Source organism: Grampus griseus (assembly GCF_964374135.1).
Source record: "Grampus griseus genome assembly, chromosome: 19".
Taxonomy (NCBI): domain Eukaryota; kingdom Metazoa; phylum Chordata; class Mammalia; order Artiodactyla; family Delphinidae; genus Grampus; species Grampus griseus.
The window spans coordinates 1,686,491-1,700,102 of NC_139013.1; the positions used below are offsets into that span (position 1 = coordinate 1,686,491).

General features: G+C 45.1%; 1 long non-coding RNA gene across 2 annotated transcripts; it reads left to right on the top strand.

Annotated features, from left to right (window-relative positions):
* The first annotated feature begins 539 nt into the window (after window positions 1-539).
* On the top strand, window positions 540-10,621 carry LOC309837200. 2 transcript variants are annotated; one of them, XR_014298224.1, is made up of 3 exons: window positions 540-749; window positions 5,817-5,943; window positions 7,464-10,621. It is a non-coding gene; the product is annotated as an uncharacterized lncRNA (long non-coding RNA). The 2 variants fall into 2 exon arrangements; XR_014298225.1 differs by lacking the exon at window positions 540-749 and adding an exon at window positions 3,927-4,241.
* Window positions 10,622-13,612: the final 2,991 nt, after the last annotated feature.

A 13,612-nucleotide genomic window follows, 5' to 3' on the forward strand; every position in this document is an offset into this window, starting at 1 on the left:
GGGATGGGGGAGAGGAATCTGTTCTAGGAAAGTCTCATAGGGACCTGTTAGGTTTCAAGTTGTTGAAAAGCGACAGCATAGCTGACAGCCATGAGTGCACATAGAGTATCATTATAATATAGTGTGTCCCTTTGGATGTGTAGATTTGGGAACTTGCTCTGTTTCACAGTCTGAAATAACACGTCACTAAACTTTCTGTAAGTATTCTTGGACTGCTCTCCAGAAATCTGGGTGCGTCCCCTTTAAGATAAGGGGACGCCCCGCCCACCGTTGGAGACAGGAAACTCCGCTTCTCAGAGCCCCTGAAGGAGTCTCAAAGCCACTACCAGCCACTTAGGGAGTGACTTCTGCTCAGATCTTAGACATAAGTGGTGGCAGAGGAAACTACATTACCCAGAAGCAGCTACGGTGCGAAGTGGCGGTGACTGAGCCAATGAAAGCTTAGGGGGGGACGCATACGTGCGTGCTCATCGCCTGGGGGCGGGACTTCCGGCGTTGTCTCTGGTAGTGGTTGGGTGGTTGTCGGGCTGTTCACCGGTTCAGGGTGTCGGCGTCGCTTGGTGGGCACCGAGGTGACGGAGCGAAGAGCGGGAGGAGAGAAGTTGGCCCCGCTGCCCAGAGGCGGCTGTGAGGCCCCCTGCGCCCGTAGTTGACGACGGTGCCCTAGTTCCCGCCCCGCTCGCCGCCTCTCCCGGCTCCGTTCTTCCCACCTGCCGGTGACGGAGGCGGCCCTGATGAGGCCGGCTCAGGTGGGTGCTGCGTCTCCCGAGCCCCCACCCGGCCCGACCCCCGCCTCCGAGTCCCAAATCCGGAAGGAGGTGGGTCCGCTCAATTCCTTACCGGTCAGCCCCAGAGTCCAGAACAGAGGGCGGCCTTGGGAGGGGTCCCTTTTCCACCAGTGGACTGGGGTGAGGGAGAGAGTACCCTCGGGGCCGCCGGTGCACTGATTGCAGGTGCTACGGAGTCGGAAGCATTGGGGAAACCTGCGGTCCCTTTTGTCGGGGACAGAGGGGGACGAGGTGTCTCACCTGAAACGGCAACCTGAGCAGATAGAATCCATGGAAGGTTGTGAAGGGATTGGGGATGGGAGAACCGTGTTCAGAGTTAGAAGTTAAAAATTGGGAGAATAGGATGCGAATGGAGGCAGGGAGATTGCTGAAGAGACCACCGCGATAGACCCCAGGAGAATTATGGCAGGGGCTGGGCCAGGAAGGTAGTGCGACATTGGGAGATGGGATGAGATTCTGGAGAAATCTCAAACTTGGAGTAAATGGGATTTCCTGCTGCATAAAATACGGTTGTAAGCAAAAGTAGGGAATGAAGTACCATCCAAATTTTTTTGCCTGAACATCTGAAAGTGGGGAGATAAGGAAGTCAGCGCGAGGAGCAGGTTCAGGGGGAAGATCATGAGTTGTATTTGGACATGTTGATCCTGACATGTATCAAGATGGAGATGTCACCAAATGGAGATACCATATGTGGAGGTGAACATAAAGTCTGGAAGTAGAGGAAGGGGACAGTGTTGGAAATATCAAAGGTATGGAGGGTGTGGACTGGACCAGGGCATGGCCTGGGGATCAGATTGAGGAGGGAGGCTTAAGATTGTTTTGTTTGTTTGTTTTTATTTTTGGCTGCATTGAGTCTTTGTTGCTTCACGCGGGCTTTCTCTAGTTGCGGTGAGCAGGGGCTACTCTTCCTTGTGGTGCGTGGGCTTCTAATTGCAGTGACTTCTTTTCTTGCGGAGCATGGGCTCTAGGGTGCACGGGCTTCAGTAGTTGCATCACGTGGGCTCAGTAATTGTGGCTTGCAGGCTCTAGAGCGCGGGCTCAGTAGTTGTGGCGTACGGGCCTAGTTGCTCCGCGGCATGTGGGATCTTCCTGGACAAGGGCTCAAAGCTGTGTCTCCTGCATTGGCAGACGGATTCTCAACCACTGCGTCACCAGGGAGGCTTAAGATTGTTACATGAGATGGGCCCTGTGGTGAGGGAGGGGCGAGAGTTTGAGGGGAGGACATGAGGGCTGGGTGCTGGCATCCCTGGTGCTCCCTTCAGAAAAGAGCAGACCTGACATAGGAGGGCTTCTGGCCTGTGTCTGTAGGAAGGGAGGCCTGGATGGGGTAAGGAACGTCCCTTCTGTGGAGCCTGCAGTGTGTGCTGGTGTGGGTTCTCCACTTGCAGGCTCTACTGATCCTCAGGGCCACTCCTGATGGAGCAAGGGGAAGGTGAGCCAGAGTGGTGCAGCCAGTGGGTCCTAGACGAGGGCACTGCCAGCTCACCTCCAACCCTCAGGGCAAGAGGGATGATCCACTGCTCCCTTTTGAGGATTATTTAATGGGTAGGCCTGGTTGCTGAATGAACTAATAGCTGACCTGCCTGCTCAGCCCCTTGCTACAACTTATTAACTTAAGAATGTATGAGGGCTTCCCTGGTGACGCAGTTGTTGAGAAGCTGCCTGCCGATGCCGGGGACACGGGTTCATGCCCCGGTCTGGGAAGATCCCACATGCCGCGGAGCGGCTAGGCCCGTGAGCCATGGCCGCTGAGCCTGCGCGTCCGCAACGGGAGAGGCCACAACAGTGAGAGGCCCACGTACCGCAAAAAGAATGTATGAAAATTAATTTAAACACTAATTTATCAATATTCCTCTAAATACATACACATAGGTAATTAGAAATAAGCCTGTTCACTCAGTTAAATTTATGCAAACAATTTGTAATTGGCTTGGCATTGATTTACCTCTAGGTATTTGCTTAACAATGCAAAGTTTTATATATGACATCCTCTGAGATCTTAAAAAAGCAGTAAAAATAAAGACCCCAGTTTTCAAAACTGTATCACTTCAGTTGCACTGAAAATATATACAAAACCGTTGTTCCTATGGTCAGTCATAGCTGACACATGGTATGTACTCCTTACGTTAGATAACAATATGACCCCTGTGAGGTTGGAAGCATTCTTAATCTTCATAAACTTTTTCTTTTCCCTGAGGCTCAGGGAGGTTTAACCCTTCTCCAGTGTCACTCAGCTAGTAAGAGACAATACTGTTTTGTGAGGAACTGAGCTTAGACTCTCAGGCTGAGATCTAATTACACCAGGGTAGGGCAGAAGTGGTGGTCCAGCTCTGCTGTAGGATCCTGCCACTGTTACCCATTTCACATGGCTTCCTTCCCCCAGGGTCCCATGGCAGTGGCAGAAATGCTTATGGACCCTGTACAGGTGAATGGAGGGGTCCCACCTCTCACCCATCCCAATTATCACCCTGATAGTTTTATCATCCTGATCTGTATGCCCTCAGGGAATGGTAGTGTCCCAGGACTTCTATCCCTTTTTTGTCTCTTGCCTCTGTAGACCCTGTGCTTTCACCAGGTCCAGGATCCTATATTTAGTCCCAGGTTATATAGAATAGTTCCATTTCTGACAATTGATGGGGTAAGATGTGGCAGACAGTCCTGACTACATTCAGGATTCTGAATGTTCAGACAGTTGCAGGTGATACTGAGGTGGGATGTTCAGAGAACTGCAGATCTCTGTTATATCTGGTGGGAATGGGGAGCTGGGATAGGGGTTCACAGGTATCAGGCCTTGAATGATAGCCTGAGGTCCTGGTTCTCTCATCTCAGGTTGATGGGAGGTATGGAAGGTTTGAAGCAGAGGAGGAAGGTGCTATGACTCATGCTTTAACAGATTCCCTCTGGCTGTAGAATAAAAGACAGACAACGGTGCGAGTGAAGGTAGGGAGACCTGAGGGGAATTTCTGCAGTCATCTAGGTGAATGTTGGTGGTGGCTACATCCGAGTGGTGGCTATGGAAGTAGGGAGTGGTTGTTTTCTGGATGTGTTTTGAACTAGAGCTGCCCGTGTTTTATTTATTTTTTAAAATGTATCAGTATATTTTTAATTGAAGTATAGATGATTTACAGTATTGTACTGTCCATATTTTATCTAATGGAGAGTGAGGGACTCAAGAAAGTGGGCTGATAGGAAGAATTGGGGATGACTTCATGTTTCTGGGCTTGTTAGGAAGGATGGATGCCTCATCAACTAAAATGGGTAAAGTCAGCTTTAGGAGGAATTTGCAGGTGGAATAAGGAGAGTCCGTTTTTGTCCACGTCACAAATGTTCCAGAGACACCCAAGGGGAGGTGTTGAGTGGGCACTTTTACACAGAGAGCTGGAGTTCAGAGGATGGATTCAGGATGGAGACAGCCACAACAGAGTGGCTGTGTGGACTACGATGAAGCCGAAGGTAAGATTTAGGCGGCATCATTTCTAGTTTATGGTGGTGATGCCACTAGAGGACAAGGAGTGAGAATGAAGGGCCTCAGGACTAAGTCTGTGGGTTGGGTACCTGGCTGGTGGTGATGCGCATCACGAAGACAGATGAGGGAGCAGAGTGTTCTTGTCTGTGCATGACAGCGGGATGTAGGCGTGAGAGTCTTCTGAGGCCAGAGCGAACATGAGATGGATGTTGAGGGAGGAAATGGGATCAGCTAGGAGAGTCGCTAGACTTAGGGTGCAGTCACAGTGTGGGTGGGGAGGTCGGTGTACCTGGGCTTCACGTGAGGAGAGAAGTTGCTGACTGCTTATGGGACAGTTCGTGCAACACGGAAGAGGGAGAGGGCTAAGGGGACATGAGGTCTCACATAAAAAGGGTGGCTGGGGAGGAAGGAAAAAACAGGGCCAGGTGGTGAGACCTTCTAAGAAGGGCTTTGGGCAGGCCCTGGCCCCAGGGGACTTTGGTGTTCAGGGGCAGGACTGGGCTGAGATGAATGCTGGATGCATTTCCATTCACTGCCTGGATTCCATGTGCAGAGTGCCCTATAAGGAGGTGAAGGAAGTGCCTATGGTGTGGGCTGGGGCTGTCTGTGGAACTGTCACTGTGGAAGGGTTAGAGTCATGAGGAAGGTGCAGTCCAACGAGTGAGATGCAGGTAACAAGGAGTGTGAATGGTTGACCCTGGGCCCTGGCACTGGGCGCTTGAGGACAGGGACGAGTCTGAATGTGTCTGAGGGTCAACACCTGGGGAACCCCAGGGAAACTGTGTGGCAGGAGAGGGGTAGGGCCATGCATGCAGTTCCACACCTTAGGTGGTGGTTTTCTGCTCCCTCCCCCATGTGTTTTATGCTGTGTGCCAGACACAGTGATCAATGGTAATAAGGAGAGAGCAGGCACTGGTGCCACTGGGACCTGGTATATATTCCATGGTGGGACGTGTGGGAGGAGGATGAGCAGGGATGGATGTGTAGGGGGAGGGCTGAAGGTCCTGGAAAGGGAAGTGCATCAGTGATTGCACCCACAGGATTTTAACTAGTGGAGACGAGTGAGTCGTGATACAGAGAGGCCAAGGACATTAAAAGACAGTTTTATTACTTATATTTCCCAAGAGGAGGAGGTACACTATGTAACAGAGCTACCTCTAGAAGCACCAGATTCGGTCAGGAGGCATGAGCACAAACTAAGGGACACCAAAGGTCAGAGCCTTTATTAGACTTTTGAGGGAAATGCAGGGAGGATTGGATGAAAAGTTTATGGGTGACTAGTTTGTATAATTCTGTGTACCTGGGGTATGGGAACTGTCCCCAGCTGTCTGTTACCTGGACCTGGGCTGCTTTAGGGCAGGGGAAATACTGACCTGGTTCGTGAGAGTTAGTTAAGGAGTTGGTTGAGAGTATGGGCTCTGGATTGCAAGGGAGATGTAAACAAATTTGGGCATTAGTTTAGCCCTGTAATTAATGGATGACAAATAGATAAATACAGAATCCACAAAAATATAGTTGAAACAAGAAGCTGTCCATGAACCAAACTCTTCCAATTTTGGCAGGACCGTGTGGTCTTTGAGGACGTGGCTGTGTATTTCTCCCAGGAGGAGTGGGGCCTCCTTGATGAAGCTCAGAGACACTTGTACCATGCTGTGATGATGGAGAACTTTGCACTTGTGACCTCCCTAGGTAAGGTCCACAAGCTCAGCCAGTTCCCTGAGCTGTGCTCTGTTCTTTCCCTTTTCCCAGGGGGCAGCTCTGTACTCCCCACACTGAGACCACGGATACTGCTTCCTTTCCTGGTTTCCTGGCATATGTGTTGTTGGTGCCGGGGCTGGACTGTGTGTACAGTGTCATCTTTCTCCACAGGGAGCCCCATCTCTTCTACTCTGAGTCCTTCCAAGATAGGGCTCAGGGGTCAGAAATCTAGATTTTGTCTGAGACCCCTTCAGACTTGGCCTGTTCTTGGTTGGGTCCTCAGTCTAGATGCTTGGACTCTTGTTGTGCCAGGCCTTACCCCTCCCTCTTGCTGACTTTTCTTAGGGCCTTCTGTGCCAGGAATTTTAGCACCAACCTAATTACTAATTTGGGGAACCACTGATTGTTACTACAGTCTCCCTGTGAAGTTCTTATAATTTTAGAATGCCGAAAGCCCTGTGTTGGATCTCTGTCTACATGTGCTGACCCCTTCTTTTTCTGTCTTTCACGTAAGACTAACCTCTTTCAGGTGCCACATCAATGCTCACCTGCAGCAATGGGGAGGACTCTGGGTACCTGCTAGTCTAGTGTGGTCACTACTACATCAATGGCAGGAGATACTCAGAAGTACCCGGGCTTGGTGTGAGGTCCTGGGAAATGGTGTGATGTCAGAGCTCGGAATCTGTCCTGCGTTCACTATTGATTGACGCTTGGACCAGTGCCACACCTCATTTCTTCCCCACTCTTATTTCTTCTGTCACACTCCAACCACACTTTTGTGACTCTCACTTGTCACATGTTCTGTTTCATTGCTCCCTTTGCAATGTTCAACATTTGACCTATATGTAAGATATCGTGAGGTCTGCATGTATTCTTATATAGTCCTTGAACTTTAGCATTTCTTTTGCATCAAGTATTTGTAGGTCTGGGCACAACCTTCGACACAGTGCTCATCTGTCACCAGTAGCCATGGCCATGTTGACTTGGAGGCCTGCCTCTCCTCCCTGCTCTGGTGTGAATGTTTGTGTTCCTCCATGTTCCATATGTTGAAAACCCCATGCAGTGACAGTATTAAGAGATGGGGCCTTTGGGGTGATTAGATCATGGGGGAAGAGCCCTCATGAATGAGATTTGTGTCTTTATGAAAGGGACCCCACAGAGCCTCCTAGCTCCTTCCAACATGTGAGGACACTATGAGAAGTCTGCAACCCAGGAGAGTACAGGCTGATCTGTGGGTTCAAGTCTCCAGAAGTGTGAGAAATAACTTTCTGGTTTTATAAGCCAGCCAGTCTGTGGTATTTTGTCATAGCATCCGAAATGGACTGAGACAGTAACTCATCCTTCAGTCCTTGCCTATTGTCAGGGCTCTCTCATCATGGGAGCTATGCAGGCCCATCTCTGCACAGCAGACCTTCCTCTCTCTGGCTTTAGTCTTCGGTGTGTCATTTCTGATGGGGCTGCCCCTTCTACCAAAATAATCATGCACTTCATCGGCATTTCTCTGCTTACAGGTTGTTGGCATGGAGCACAGGATGAGGAGGCACCTTCTGAGCAAAGTGTTTCTGTAGGGATGTCAGAGGTTGGGACTCCAAAGCCAGATCCATCCACCAAGAAGGCCCAGCCCTATGAGATGTGTGACCCACTGTCCAAAGACCATTTGCACCTACCTGAGCATGACGGAATATACCCTGATGAAGGGCTGTATATTTGTGGGGAAAACCTTTTCCAGCACCAGAAGGAGCAGATTAGAGACAAACTTTCCAGAAGGGATGAGGGGCAGCCTTCATTTCTTACCAACAGCAACATTCACTCAGCAGAGAGGACCTTGACATGCAGCAGAGACAGAAAGGACTTCCCAGGCAGCATAGGCCTTCTGAAGCAGCCGACCCCTCACAATGTGGGGAAGCCACACAGGGACACTGAGTGTGGGGAAGCTTTTGATAGTGGGCAGAGTGATTACAGGTGCACTCAGTGTGGGAAAGCCTTCCGTCAAAAACAGATCCTTGTTGAGCACCAGAAAATCCACACTGGTGTAAGGCCTTATGAGTGCAGCAAATGTGGTATGGCCTTCATTAGAAAGTTTCACCTTGTTCAGCACCAGAGAATCCATACTGGAGAAAGGCCTTTTCAGTGCAGTGAATGTGGGAAATGCTTTAGGTACAACTCCACACTCATTAGTCATCAGAGAGTTCACACTGGATTGAGTCCTTATGAGTGCAGCAAATGTGGGGAATTCTTCAAGTACAATGCCAACTTCATGAAACATCAGAGAAAACACAATGGAGAAAGGCCTTATGAGTGCAGAGAATGTGGAAAATTCTTTAGGTACAACTATAGACTGGTAAGGCATGGGAGAGTTCACAGTGGAGAACGACCTTATAAGTGCAGCGAATGTGGGAAATTTTTCAGGTACAGCTCCACATTCATTAGACATCAGAGAGTTCATACTTCAGAAAGGCCTTATAAGTGTAATGAATGTGGGAAATATTTTAGGTATAATTCCACACTCATTAAACACCAGAGAGTTCACACTGGAGAAAGGCCTTATGAGTGCACTGAATGTGGGAAATTCTTTAGGTACACATCCACCCTCATTAGACATCAAAGAGTTCATACTGTAGAAAGGCCTTATGAGTGCAGCTTGTGTGGGGAATACTTTAGGTCCAAGTCCAAACTCATTAAACATTGGCAAAATCACACTGGAGAAAGGCCTTACGAGTGCAGTGAATGTGGGAAGGCATTTAGGTACCACTGCAGACTCATTAGACATAAGAGAGTTCACAGTGGAGAGAGGCCTTTTGAGTGCAGCGAATGTGGGAAATTCTTTCGATACAACTCCAACCTCATTAAACATTGGAGAAATCACACAGGCGAGAGGCCTTATGAGTGCAGAGAGTGTGGGAAAGCCTTTAGCCACAAGCATATACTTGTTGAGCATCAGAAAATCCATACTGGAGAAAGGCCTTATGAGTGCAGCAGATGTCAGAAAGCCTTCATTAGGAAGTCCCACCTTGTTCATCACCAGAAAATCCACACTGAAGACAATATGAGTGCTGTGAATGTGGGGAATTCATTAGATACAACTCCAACCTCATGAAGCAGAGAATTCACAGTGGTAAAGGCCTTATGAAAGGGCCTACTGTATAGCACAGGGAATTATATTCAGTATCTTGTAATAACTTATAATGGAAAAGAATTTGGAAAAGAATTATATATATATAATATATATATAAACTAAATCACTTTGCTGTACACCTGAAACATTGTAAATCAACTATACTTCAATTAAAAAACAAAAGACCTTACAAGTGCAGAGGTTATGGTAAATTATGTACTACTCCTAACACTGAAGAAGTACCTCATGAGTTATGTTGGAGTGGGCCTTCTCAGTACAGTGAGCATGGAAAGTTGTTTTGGTACAGCTCCCCACTCGTTAGACATCGAGTTCACACCAGACGAAGGCCTTCTAAGTACAGTGAATGGAAGTCTTCAGGTGAAACTCCAACTCCATTAAACATCTATTTCACAATGGAGAAAGGTCTAAGTGCAGCAAATATGGGCATATGTTCAGCCAAAACTCCCACCTCATTCAGCACCAAAAAGTTCACACCAGAGAGAGTATTGCAAATGTGGAAAGACTTTAGCAAAACGTCTGCTCTAATCTGTCCCTGAGAACTATTGTTTTTTCTTTGATTGTGGTAAAATATATGTAACAAAGTTTACCCTCTACCTTTTAAATTGTTGGGTGTAGTGTGTTTAAAAATTCACATCTAATCTCCAGAATTTTTTTCATCTTGCAGAAATGAAACTATGCCTCTTAAACAACATCTCTTTCTACTCCTTCCCTACCTCACCTGGCAACCTCTTTTTTACACTCAGTCGATTAATTTGATTACTCTGGATGCTTTATACAAGTATAATCATACAGTTTTCACCTCTTTGCAACTGGCTTATTCAGCTTAGCATAATTTCCCCATGTTGAAGCACTTGTCAGCATTTTCTTCTGTTTTGAGAAGGAATCAGAATTGACCTAAGACATGGGGAAGGATTCTGATGGTCAATACAAATTTGCCTGATATGATGCTATTTAGAGAAGAGGAGATCCAGATTTTATATGGAATATTTATTGACAGCTTTATTGAGGTACTGACATACTCAATTTCATATTAAAATTGTAAAATGTATTTTCACATCTGTGTGCACAATGGAACTATCACCAAAGTCACGAGGGCTTCCCTGGTGGTGCAGTGGTTGAGTCCGCCTGCCAATGCAGGGGACACAGGTTCGTGCCCTGGTCCGGGAAGATCCCACGTGCCGCGGAGCGGCTAGGTCCATGAGCCATGGCTGCTGAGCCTGCGCGTCTGGAGCCTGTGCTCTGCAACGAAAGAGGCCACAACAGTGAGAGGTCTGTGTACCGCAACAACAACAACAACAAAAATAAGTCACAATAATGAACATGTCCATTACTTAATGGAGTTTCCATTAGCCACTTTGTATTCTCTCTCCCAAGCCTACCCAAGTTGCCATCTCCAGGTAGATACTGTAGTTTCCATTTTCTAGAATTTCATATAAAGGGAATCCTACAGGTTTCCTTGTTATGACTGTTTTCACTGAGTGCATGAATATATTTTTAGTATTATTCATGTGTGTGCAAAGGAATGACACTAAATAAAAATAAGGAAGGCTTTGTTATGTATTAGAGCTGCATTGTTTGTAAGAAACGTGGTTTTTTTTCTGACAATGAGAAAAAGTTGTTTAAAGTGGGAAGTGAAGTTGAAACTAAGTAATTTAAACTGAAATTCAGTTTCATATGAATTCATTATAAAAGAAAGAATTTTGAACCATCTGCGTCGTACACAAGCTTCCACTGACACATCGTTCTAGATTTTTCTCTTATTTGGCTTCTTTTTTCTAGTCGTGTCTTTAAGCTATATCTTTGTGTCATAAAGGTTCTTAGGGAATTTTAAAAATCATTTGTTGTGGTAAAATTCACTTAACATACACTTTATCATCTCATTATTTTAAGTGTTCAGTTCTGTGATATATTGGGATCTCCAGTGAAATAGAACCATCTGTGTATGTGTGTGAGCGCGTGCATTTTTTGTAGAGACAGAGAAAGGAGAGAGAGATTTTTAAAGGAATTAGCTGATGTGATTGTGATAGCCAGCAAAGTCTAAAATTTGCAGGGTAGGCCAGTAGGCTGGAGACCCAGTGAAGAGTTGCCGTCAAGACAAAAGGCAGTCTGCTGGTACAATTCCTTGTCATCTTTTTATCATGTAATCCTCAAACCAGGTGGCTCTTGAGAAAATGAAAATTTACAAAGGTCAGCAGGCATTATAGACCAGGAAATCAAAAGAGAATAGTTTTAGAGTGAGAGCTAGGAAACAATCACAGAGGCTACTGTCTGGTTGTATTTTTAAAGTCCCAATGTGCACAATGTACTTAATGAAAAATTTAAGATAATTGTATCTGAATTTAAGTCTTTCTGTTTCATGAAGTTCATGACAGTCAAAATTTAGAGATTTGAGGCATTAAGAGAAGATACTTAAAATATCTAAATGTGCCTATTTTTGTGTAATTTTAGACATACGAGTTTTAGATTCGTATTAAGAAATAAGTCAAAGACCCTAGAAATGAAGAAAATAAGAGCAGATAGAGGGAATTCCGTTTTCTGTCCTGGCGTGTAAGAAGCTGGAAGTTATCACTCCATCCTAACAGCAAGTAAAAAGTTGAAAATACTGAAAATCAACAACTCTTATTAGGTTCCTGAGAGCAGTCTTGAGTTCTATTTTATATTTGCTGTACCCGTTGCCAATTTGTATAGTCAATCTCTCCTACCTAAAAAAAGTAGTGAGATTTCTTGTTTTCTTAACTGGTCACATGTTGAACTTTATTTTAGTTTTCACTCATTGTCCATCACCCACCCTACACCTTTGTCTTTGCCAGACCTTCAGCTAGGCAGAGGTTTCTTTGTTTTGGTTTGCTTTTTAATTTGGTGGATGAACCAAAAATTCAAAACCAGAATGGTCCGACTCTCCAAGGGATCCTGCCTTCATTGTATTGTTGCAGGTTTATTTTTGGACATGGATTTACCGTCACATTCCCTGGAGAATCCCCCAGATTCCGGACATAGTGCTCCAGGATTCCATTGAGAGCAGCAACTCAGTTTCCTCTAGTAAAAAATAGTAATCATCATCACCTGGGCAGTAGAGCATTTCACTTTTTTTCTAAGTGGCATGAGGAACCCAAAATGACCAATTGGCTGTCTCATATCCCAATTCAGGTTTATAATATTATTCTGCTGGTGGAATTTTTCTCCCTTAAAGAAAAAGTCCTCCCAACATGCAGAATTTACCATTGAGGGGATGAGTAGCAGAAATTACTTGAGAGGGTTATTAGGTAATATAACGTGGAAAAGTAGGCTTGCTAGATTTAGTAAACAATATCTGGCTCAGTAAATTTTGAAAATTTCTAACTCCCTATGCACATATACACTGAAATAAGAAGGAAATATTGCATAGGACATACTTATATAAAAATCATTTGTTGTGTTTCTGAAGGAAATTATAACTAAGTTTCATACCTCTTTAAGTATACTTACCTGGTAATTTGCTTCTTCTTAACTTTTCCTTGTTTTGTAGTATTTGTTTATAAAATTCCTTGTAATTACCCTCTATATTCCATTTAGTTTGTTTCATAGTTTCCAGGGTAGTCTCATCCAATTTATTTGATTCCTTTGTCCACTGAACATTCCTCATGGAGACACAGGCTGTAAGTAGCATTGTGAGCTGGAGGACAGATGATACTGTCCAGTGTGGAAGACCACTACAACTTCTCCTTTGATTTTTAAAAATCTTTTTCACCCACATTCTTCTTAATAACAATCTTATTTTATCGTCTTCTTTGCTAGTAGTGGAAAATTTATATCTCTCATGCTTAACTGTTATTACATGCTGTTTTATAGTTGACTGCCCATCATTTCCAATATTGATCAAACAATTGCACTGTGTCAACTTTTTGCAAACCATTACAAAAAGTGGACTACAAGAGACTTAAGGCATCCTAACAAATCAGTATAGGAACCGGAACGAAAATCATTAAATATAGGAAATACCCTGTATAGACAGAACTGGCCACCCTATTGCAGATGTGTCTCATGAACCTACCACTGTTCCTGAAACTGAGTAGAGGTTTATTGAACACGTGTTAGAGCAGTAAATACACATGACATTATGGTTCTCCTATTTATTTTTTACATTTCCAGTAAGTTCTTCAAAATGTCATCTCGACCCTATCTCTCCAAGTTGTTAGAGTCCAACGTTTTCAAATGTGAAAAGGAAGCACTGTTTGGAGATAAAAACCTGAGTGTGGTGAAGGTTCTAGCACAGCCACAGGTGCAATTTCATTCTATGACTTTTTCAGACGTCTCTGTCTCTCACTCCAACTTCACTGAGATCTTAACTTTCTTTTGGCTGTAACATACGTTTCTCTACATTTTTGTCAATTTTGTTGCATAGCTACATAATTATTATTATTAACTTTTTGTAATATCCATTTCATAAGTAATTTTCAGAGATAATTTCAACTCCCTGTGCATTCACTGTTGCTGCAATTTCAGGTGAATTGCTAAATCAGTTTCCATAAAGGAGATGAGACCATG